This window comes from Mercenaria mercenaria, chromosome 13, assembly GCF_021730395.1.
Source record: "Mercenaria mercenaria strain notata chromosome 13, MADL_Memer_1, whole genome shotgun sequence".
Lineage (NCBI taxonomy): Eukaryota > Metazoa > Mollusca > Bivalvia > Venerida > Veneridae > Mercenaria > Mercenaria mercenaria.
The window spans coordinates 58526974-58537520 of NC_069373.1; the positions used below are offsets into that span (position 1 = coordinate 58526974).

At 39.3% G+C, this 10547-nt stretch overlaps 1 long non-coding RNA gene across 4 annotated transcripts; it reads left to right on the top strand.

Moving 5' to 3' along the window:
- The first annotated feature begins 762 nt into the window (after positions 1–762).
- Positions 763–10443, top strand: LOC123536517 (uncharacterized). 4 transcript variants are annotated; one of them, XR_008366811.1, is made up of 5 exons: positions 763–802; positions 7052–7171; positions 7559–7671; positions 8059–8117; positions 9700–10443. It is a non-coding gene; the product is annotated as an uncharacterized LOC123536517 (long non-coding RNA). The 4 variants fall into 4 exon arrangements; XR_008366810.1 differs by lacking the exon at positions 763–802 and adding an exon at positions 848–914; XR_006683352.2 differs by lacking the exon at positions 763–802 and adding an exon at positions 1069–1090.
- Positions 10444–10547: the final 104 nt, after the last annotated feature.

The following is a 10547-nucleotide window of genomic DNA, read 5'->3' on the forward strand; positions in this document are numbered from 1 at the left end:
TACATATAGAAAGTAAAAGGCAATAGAACATTATCACTAAACATCCATTTTCTATTTCTGTCTTGTATCAAAGTGATGTAGTTGCAACGTCGTACAACAGTCAAAATCCTTTAGGTAAGTAAGAAATCCAAAACGGTCAATGACGGAATACGACACACCGTAATGCGTTGTAACTGTATCCCCCGTCCCTGCGTTGGAAACATTTTTGGTCGATTATTTCATATGCCTGCGGTGAAAATTCACCGATTACGAGGAAATGGTTGTTGTTTGATAGTGACATACAATGCAAACGTAATCAGGAGTCGTTTCGAAATTCGACAGAATCAGCAGTCCCTCATCAAACTGTACAGAAGTCAAGGAATTGACTTCTTAACAAGCGTTTGTGAAAGGGTACGTGAGTACATATATGGGCTCCTGTCTTACTGTAAATTCAATTATGACATATATTTTTCAATGAAAAATGATTACAATACCTGTACATGTTACAGGCCATAAAACTGAAATCTTAATTTGACTTTGGGCCTCTGTGACCGAGCAGTTAAAGTGGCATTAAGCGCATCTCACTGCACATAGTGTGTTTTTAGTGAATGCTTTATAAAGGAATTTTCGGTTGCTGTGCATTCAAATGTGTTAAACTAACAATAATGCCGCATAAGTATTTGTAGTTGATAAAGAAATCGGACTAAGAAAATAATAGTTCTTTTCTTCAATCTTCTACCTAGTGATTTCCCCAATCTGACTGAAGTACATCTCCTATTACGCTGGATGATGTTCTTTCGTAGCCGCTGTACGCAGTAGCTAGGTAAGTTCTGGGCGGAGCTAATTTGCATATTCATTAAATGTATTTCTCACAATATGTGCATTTCGCGGGCGCCCACAAGATAAGTAGGAATCGTAGCTACTCTATATAAATGGTAAGTTGCAGCTCGGTGAATGATTTTGTGCAATGGAAGCAAGGACATAAATTGACAGATATTTACGTCTTTCACTTACTTGATTTAGCTTTGAATCAATGGCTGGGCAGTTTCTGACTTCAAGTTCAAACAAGTGTTACAAATAAGTACCCTGTCTATAATATGGCAGTAGCCAGGTAACTACCCTGTCTGTAGTATGGCAGTAGCCGGGTAAGTACCCTGTCTGTAGTATGGCAGTAGCCGGGTAAGTACCCTGTCTGTAGTATGGCAGTAGCCAGGTAACTACCCTGTCTGTAGTATGGCAGTAGCCAGGTAACTACCCTGTCTGTAGTATGGCAGTAGCCAGGTAACTACCCTGTCTATAGCCCACCCGCATAGCTCAGTATAGGTAGACCGTAGAGCTCCGCCTGAGGATCGTGGGGTCGTGAGTTCGATCCTCAGGCGGAGCGTATGTTCTCCGTGACTACTTGATAAACAATATTGTGTCTGAAATCATTAGTCCTCCACCTCTGATTCATGTGGGGAAGTTGGCAGTTACTTGCGGAGAACAGGTTTGTACTGGTACAGAATCCAGGAACACCGGTTAGGTTAACTGCCCGCCGTTACATGACTGAAATACTGTTGAAAAAACGGCGTTAAACCCAAAAACAAACAAACAAATTTTCGCGGGTAAGTACCCAGTCTATAGTATGCCAGTAGCCAGGTAAGTATCCTGTCTATAATATGGCAGTAGCCTGGTAAGTACCCAGTCTATAGTATGGCAGTAGCCGGGTAAGTACCCTGTCTATAGTATGACAGTAGCCGGGTAAGTACCCTGTCTATTATATGATAGTAGCCGGGTAAGTACCCTGTTTATTGTATGGCAGTAGCCGGGTAAGTACCCTGTCTATAATATGGCAGTAGCCGGGTAACTACCCTGTCTGTAGTATGGCAGTAGCCGGGTAAGTACCCTGTCTGTAGTATGGCAGTAGCCGGGTAAGTACCCTGTCTGTAGTATGGCAGTAGCCAGGTAACTACCCTGTCTGTAGTATGGCAGTAGCCAGGTAACTACCCTGTCTGTAGTATGGCAGTAGCCAGGTAACTACCCTGTCTATAGTATGGCAGTAGCCAGGTAAGTACCCTGTCTGTAGTATGACAGTAGCCGGGTAAGTACCCTGTCTATAGTATGACAGTAGCTGGGTAACTGCCCTCTCTGTAGTATGCCAGTAGCCAGGTAAGTACCCTGTCTGTAGTATGGCAGTAGCCAGCTAAGTACCCTGTCTAAAATATGCAGTAGCCGGCTAAGTACCCTGTCTATAATATGGCAGTAGCTGGGTAAGTACCCTTTCTATAATATGGCAGAAGCCAGCTAAGTACCCTGTCTATAATATGGCAGTAGCCAGCTAAGTACCCTGTCTATAATATTGCAGTAGCTGGCTAAATACCATGTCTATAATATGGCAGTAGCTGTGTAAGTACCCTGTCTATAGTATGGCACCAAGCAAGTACCCTGTCTATAATAAGGCATTAGCAAAGTAAGTATCCTGTCTATAGTATGGTAGTAACCAGGTAAGTACCCTGTCTATAATATGACAGTAGCCAGGTAAATACCTTGTTTGTAGTATGCCAGTAGCCACTCACATGCCAGCTAAGTACCCTGTTTGTAGTATGCCAGTAGCCAGATAAGTACCCTGTCTATAATATGGCAGTAGCAATGTAAGTACCCTGTCTATAGTATGGCAGTAGCCGGGTAAGTACCCTGTCTATAATATGACAGTAGCCAGGTAACTACCCTTTCTGTAGTATGGCAGTAGCCGGGTAAGTACCCTGTCTGTAATATGACAGTAGCCGGGTAAGTACCCTGTCTATAATATGGCAGTAGCAAGGTAAGTACCCTGTCTATAGTATGACAGTAGCCGGGTAAGTACCCTGTCTATAATATGGCAGTAGCCAGGTAACTACCCTCTCTGTAGTATGGCAGTAGCCGGGTAAGTACCCTGTCTATAATATGGCAGTAGCAAGGTAAGTACCCTTTCTGTAATATGACAGTAGCCGGATAAGTACCCTGTCTATAATATGGCAGAAGCCAGGTAACTACCTTGTCTGTAGTATGGCAGTAGCAAGGTAAGTACCCTGTCTGTAATATGACAGTAGCCGGGTAAGTACCCTGTCTATAATATGGCAGTAGCCATGTAACTACCCTGTCTGTAGTATGGCAGTAGCAAGGTAAGTACCCTGTCTATAATATGGCAGTAGCCAGGTAACTACCCTGTCTGTAGTATGGCAGTAGCCGGGAAAGTACCCTGTCTGTAGTATGGCAGTAGCCAGGTAACTACCCTGTCTGTAGTATGGCAGTAGCCAGGTAAGTACCCTGTCTATAGTATGGCAGTAGCCGGGTAAGTACCCTGTCTGTAGTATGGCAGTAGCCGGGTAAGTACCCTGTCTGAAGTATGGCAGTAGCCGGGTAACTACCCTGTCTGTAGTATGGCAGTAGCCAGGTAAGTACCCTGTCTGTAGTATGGCAGTAGCCGGGTAAGTACCCTGTCTGTAGTATGGCAGTAGCCGGGTAACTACCCTGTCTGTATTAGGCAGTAGCCAGGTAACTACCCTGTCTGTAGTATGGCAGTAGCCAGGTAACTACCCTGTCTATAGTATGGCAGTAGCCAGGTAAGTACCCTGTCTGTAGTATGGCAGTAGCCGGGTAAGTACCCTGTCTGTAGTATGGCAGTAGCCAGGTAACTACCCTGTCTGTAGTATGGCAGTAGCAAGGTAAGTACCCTGTCTATAGTATGACAGTAGCCAGGTAAGTACCCTGTCTATAGTATGGCAGTAGCCAGGTAAGTACCCTGTCTATAGAATGGCAGTAGCCAGGTAACTACCCTGTCTATAATATGACAGTAGCCTTGTAAGTACCCTGTCTATAGTATGGCAGTAGCAAGGTAAGTACCCTGTCTATAGTATGACAGTAGCCGGGTAAGTACCCTGTCTAGTGTCTATAGTATGGCAGTAGCCAGGTAACTACCCTGTCTATAGTATGATAGTAGCCGGGTAAGTACCCTGTCTAGTGTCTATAGTATTGCAGTAGCCAGGTAACTACCCTGTCTATCGTATGACAGTAGCCGGGTAAGTACCCTGTCTAGTATCTATAGTATGGCAGTAGCCAGGTAACTACCCTGTCTATAGTATGACAGTAGCCGGGTAAGTACCCTGTCTATTGTCTATAGTATGGCAGTAGCCAGGTAACTACCCTGTCTATAGTATGACAGTAGCCGGGTAAGTACCCTGTCTAGTGTCTATAGTATGGCAGTAGCCAGGTAAGTACCCTGTCTATAGTATGACAGTAGCCGGGTAAGTACCCTGTCTAGTGTCTATAGTATGGCAGTAGCAAGGTAAGTACCCTGTCTATAGTATGACAGTAGTCGGGTAAGTACCCTGTCTGTAGTATGACAGTAGCCGGGTAAGTACCCTGTCTAGTGTCTATAGTATGGCAGTAGCCAGGTAACTACCCTGTCTATAGTATGACAGTAGCCGGGTAAGTACCCTGTCTAGTGTCTATAGTATGGCAGTAGCCAGGTAAGTACCCTGTCTATAGTATGATAGTAGCCGGGTAAGTACCCTGTCTAGTGTCTATAGTATGGCAGTAGCCAGGTAAGTACCCTGTCTTTAGTATGACAGTAGCCGGGTAAGTACCCTGTCTAGTGTCTATAGTATGGCAGTAGCTAGGTAAGTACCCTGTCTATAGTATGGCAGTAGCCAGGTAACTACCCTGTCTGTAGTATGGCAGTAGCCGGGTAAGTATCCTATCTGTAATATGGCAGTAGCCGGGTAAGTACCCTGTCTAGTGTCTATAGTATGGCAGTAGCCAGGTAACTACCCTGTCTGTAGTATGGCAGTAGCAGGGTAAGTACCCTGTCTGTAATATGGCAGTAGCCGGGTAAGTACCCTGTCTATAGTATGGCAGTAGTCGGGTAAGATCCCTGTCTGTAGTATGACAGTAGCCGGGTAAGTACACTGTCTGTAGTATGACAGTAGCCGGGTAAGTACCCTGTCTGTAGTATGGCAGTAGCTAGGTTGTACCCTGTCTATAATATGGCAGTAGACGGGTAAGTACCCTGTCTGTAATATGGTAGTAGCCAGGTAAGTACCCTATCTATAGTATGGCAGTAGCCAGGTAAGTACCCTGTCTATAATATGGCAGTAGCCAGCTAAGTAACCTGTCTATAGTATGACAGTAGGCGGGTAAGTACCCTGTCTACAATATGGCAGTAGCCAGCTAAGTAACCTGTCTATAGTATGACAGTAGCCGGGTAAGTACCCTGTCTATAATATGGCAGTAGCCTGGTAAGTACCCAGTCTATAGTATGGCAGTAGCTGGGTAAGTACCCAGTCTATAGTATGCCAGTAGCCGGGTAAGTACCTTGTCTATAATATGGCAGTAGCCTGGTAAGTACCCAGTCTGTAATATGGCAGTAGCCGGGTAAGTACCCTGTCTAGTGTCTATAGTATGGCAGTAGCCAGGTAACTACCCTATCTGTAGTATGGCAGTAGCCAGGTAAGTACCCTGTCTATAATATGCAGTAGCCTGGTAAGTACCCAGTCTGTAATATGGCAGTAGCCGGGTAAGTACCCTGTCTAGTGTCTATAGTATGGCAGTAGCCAGGTAACTACCCTATCTGTAGTATGGCAGTAGCCAGGTAAGTACCCTGTCTATAATATGGCAGTAGCCTGGTAAGTACCCAGTCTGTAATATGGCAGTAGCCTGGTAAGTACCCTGTCTGTAATATGGCAGTAGCCAGGTAAGTACCCTGTCTAGTGTCTATAGTATGGCAGTAGCCAGGTAACTACCCTGTCTGTAGTATGGCAGTAGCCAGATAAGTACCCTGTCTGTAGTATTGCAGTAGCCGGATAAGTACCCTGTCTATAGTATGGCAGTAGCCGGATAAGTACCCTGTCTATAATATGGCAGTAGCCGGGTAAGTACCCTGTCTATAATATGGCAGTAGCCTGTCTGTAGTATGGTAGTAGCTACAACTAGAATCTTTAACAGCCACGAAGACTTTCAAAGCTTTCTCCTTCAAGAAAGAAATAATAATTTGTCAAGATTCGTGTTGGTCAAAACAGAAATCTGAGTGAAAATGGTAATACGTTAAAAATAATATTGCAAACATCAATGTTTTACTAGTTAAAGTTGTAGTCAAACAATTACTTTCCATATTTAAGAAAGCTAAAACAATAAAATCAGTTCTTTCAAATTATATTGATCACATTGTGACTTTGAAAGATAATTATTATCTTACTCAAGTGTTTTGCTTCATATGACACTTTGTAATTTTTTTGTGAATAAACATTACAGTGCTTTAGTGTATAGCGGAATTTAGGGTATAGAGGATAGATTGATAAATTTTATATTTAGACTTGAATTATTGTATAAATTTTCATATCATTCTTTTACTGGCATGCAAACAGACATTCTGACATACATTTTAAATATTTGCTTGTTGTGTTATTTTTCATATGTCATCAAATGTAATATAAAGCTATCCCCTATAGACTAAATCAGTGTATATGTAAAAAACACCGGTGAATGAAAAGTATTGAATCAAAATTTAAAAAGCTGAATGTTTTTGAAAGGAGAATACATTATTATTCTGCTTTATAGTAAAGAAATCTTGGAAAGTTTGTTAAGATGTGGATTTTAAACTAATAATAGAAAAAATGACCAAAACTATCCTGTACACCCTAAATCAGCTCATATGTAAGCAATGGCTTGGAGAGAAAACACACATGAATTTCTATAAAAGGCTGAATGTTTTAAGAAGAACAGATGTTTTTTGTCGATATACTGAAAAAATCCTACTATTTTCATTTCTTTGAATTGGAATGGAGGAAAAATTAATTAGCTATCCGCTATACCCTAAAGCACTGTATTTAAATCATTTTAAACCCCTGTTTTGAAAAGAAGTATTATGTAATTGCACACCCATCTGTCTGTCCATCATAATTTGTGCCAAAGCAGCGTCTTGGGGTATTCATTGCCTTAAGTAATAGCTTCAGTTTTCACTAACTGAAATTGTATGCACTTCTGATTTGTTTAAAGTTTACAATCTGATATAAAGGAACAAGATTAGTTCAATACAAGTCATTTTTAATGATTTCAGCTTCAACAGCAGGACCACGGTTATGCTGGAAGTAGAAAAACTATTGTACAAAATACCAAAAAGTTTGGCTGTAGCTCAGTCATTAAATGCTGGAAGATTGTGCAGTTTCCAGATTATAAGGTAATTATGTATGAAACTAAAATTTCTTTTTCTTTAATGCTGTGAAGCATTTACTATGCAGCACATTTGTTGGATTAGTTGAGGATATATTAAATCTTACCTTTGGCAGTCTCTCTGGCCAAGTTCGAAACTGGATCATGTGAGGTTATAAATTAGATCAACCACTCAAATGAAAGGACAAGCTTGTTAACACTGTAGAGGCCACGTTTATGACCCTATCTTCATGACACTTGGTCAGAATGTTTATCTTGATAATTCCGAGGCCAAGTTTAATGGGTGAGTAATACATCATCATGACTCTCCTGTTTTCATTATTGAACAGGTTTATAGTTAATAAGCAGCATTGAGGTTTAAAGTCATTTTTAACAAGATATTTGTTATTTGCAGTGAACAACCAGACCATGTAAGGCTTCATGGCTTCATCAAATATCCCATAGAATAGGCACACCAGACAGCAGAAAAAGATGTATGGAAATGGAGTTGGGGAGTTTGAAGAATCTGTAACTATATAATAACTTTTAACTGTTGTAAATAAAATAATGTTCATAGAAGAAAAATTTGGTTTGTAACTGAAAGGCTGTTTGATGCTAATTCATCCATGTAAACAATATAGTGCTTTCTGTTTTTTTTTACAAGGGAATCTGAACTATTGCATTTAAAAAAATGTTTAATCCCGCAGAATTTTATTTAAAACAATCTCGAAATCCTTAACATTAAGGACGTCATAAATACTAATGATTAACCAGTGACCCAATGGTTGATACGATCCCAGTCAGTAATATTTCATTTGTATCATACAGAACAGTTTCACAGTCGAGTTATACCATTGTATTGAACTTTCTTTCTACATTAATTTATATTTAAATCACTGGTCTTTCTCTTTTTAGGCTTTTGAGTGGTGTCAGCAAAAACTGGGATTCATGGTTTTGTACAATTTACACCAAAGGTAAGATGTTTTAGTTTCAAAGAAAATGTTTGCAATATAAGCAGCTTTATTCTGCACTCATGTCTGCCCTTATTTTCAAAGGTTTCTCTTAATAGAAGCATTGCATTAAGTCTTGTACTTTAATTGGCAAAATAAATACTGTTTTTATGTTTCAAGGGCGATCTTTCCAGTTTGACACAAAATTGCATACTGAAATTCTCTTCGCCTTCTAAAAACAATTTTTATAAGCCCGTCTCTGAAACACCCTTGGCGGGCGGGCTGGCTTTCGGCGTCCAAAAGCATGTCTGCTCTCTAAGTCACAGTTTTCATCCGATCTTTACCAAACTTAGTGACAGTGTTTGTGGGCATAATATCTCGTCCAAGTTCGATAACCAGCAAAATCGCTTTTGGCACTCTGAGTTATTGCCCTTGAATTACTCAAAATCTGCAAATTTAGCCTTGTCCACTGTCAAACTGTTTTCATCCGATCTTCACCAAACTTGGTGACAATGTTTGTTGGTATAATACATTGTATATCGGCCAAGTTCTATAACAAGCAAAATCCCCTCAGGCACTCTTGCATTATGGCTCTTGAATTACTTGAAAAATTGCGAGTTTTAGCCATGTCTGCTCTCTAAGTCAAACACTTTTCATTCCATCTTCCACAAACTTGCACATTATGTTTGTTGGCATAATATCTTAGCCATGTTCGATAACCAGCCAAATTGCCCTAGACACTCTTGGATTATGGGCCTTGAATTACTTGAAATCTGCGAATTTAGCCTTGTTGGCTCTCAAACAGTTTTCATTTGATCTTCAACAAACTTGCTGACAATGTTTGTGGACATAATATCTTGGCCAAGTTCGATAACCAGCAAAACCACCCAAGGCACTCTTGGATTATGGCCCTTGAATTAGGCCAGATTCGATGACGGGCGTATTATGACAGTCTGCTACTTTTGTTGTTAAATAATTATATAATTATTTAATATTAAAAAGAACCCCAGCTACATCAGCCGAAGTTCAGACGATGCCATTAATTCAAGACTTTACAGCATTTTTGTAGAGTTTGGGAAAGAATCAAACTACAATTTCTTTGTTTTATATCAATAGAAACGAGGGAGGGATGCCTGATTCACCATTGATCATATACAGTTGTGTTACTAGTTACACATAAGGTTTTCTTGTGCATGTTTCTGTTAAGTCTCAATCCAAACTTGATCAGAAGCATCCTTGTTTTCTTTTTGAGTTGATCAAATGCTTCCAATAAATTGTACAATGGGTTTCACAAAACAGTAAGAAACCAGGTCAAAAGTTCATGGTTCTCATCATGTGATAATTTTAGGCTCATTTTTGGCCGTTTTGCTGAATAGTAAAATGTGATTGAAACAAAATGATTCCAGATCTAATTGAAATAACATTCAATATTTCAGAAGTCTGTAATTTTTGTGGTCAGTAACTTATTTTCTTTGACATCTGTTTTTCCTTTTTCCATCAGTAGCATTAACAATTATTTATTGATGTAGTTATATAGTCTGTTTTGAAAACTAAAATGTTTTAAGATATTTCAGTACTATATTTCATGTAGTCTTGTTATTTTCAGACTAACAATTGAATACCTTTACGGTGTTCTTTTTAAAGAAGCAATGGTGCAAGAAACTTACCATATGAGGAAGCAGATGAGCAATGATGTTTGACTGAGTTTGACAGGAATAAGAAACCACAAAAATGAACTTATAGTTAAAACCCTAGATTTTTTTGACCAAGGAATGTCTTAAGCAGAGTACGGGCTGTTGTTACCCTGTAAAAAAAATGGATGTTTATGTCTTGTGAGTCTTTGTTACGACTGATGACACATTCAATTACATGATTGTGTTTACCAGCTTTGACATTGGAATTTGTTGCAAATTACCTATTTCAGTGTAACTAAGCAAGAAATAGGTAATTAGGTAAATGTGGAATATATCTTAACACATATTAAATTTTCTGACTTCTTAATGAGACCATCTTCACTATCCTTTAAATTATTTAGTAAGCATTTGTGTAACAGTATAAAATTTAGTAGATATATGTTTGTATTAAGTTGTGGAAAATTTTATAAGAAATGTGAATCTGCACATATTAAAATGTAATAGAGGTATTACTGCCAGTTTAATGAATCCAAATTTAAATGAGGTTTTGTAATATCATGTACTCTTAAATGTTCCAAAATACTGTTCGTGCTTTAAGTTTGATAATTTTATATGCTACTTTGATATTGAAATATGCTACATAAACACAGAAGATTGACTGTATTTCAGTATGTGTAATTTTATTACAATAAATTAAACATTCTCCTGTTTTATTATATTGTTTTTGTATGCACACCAAGAAGTTCCCTGGTAAAATAATTTGAAGATGTGAAAACAGCATAGTAAATATTTGGATACAGTATCATACTTCTTTTGCTTT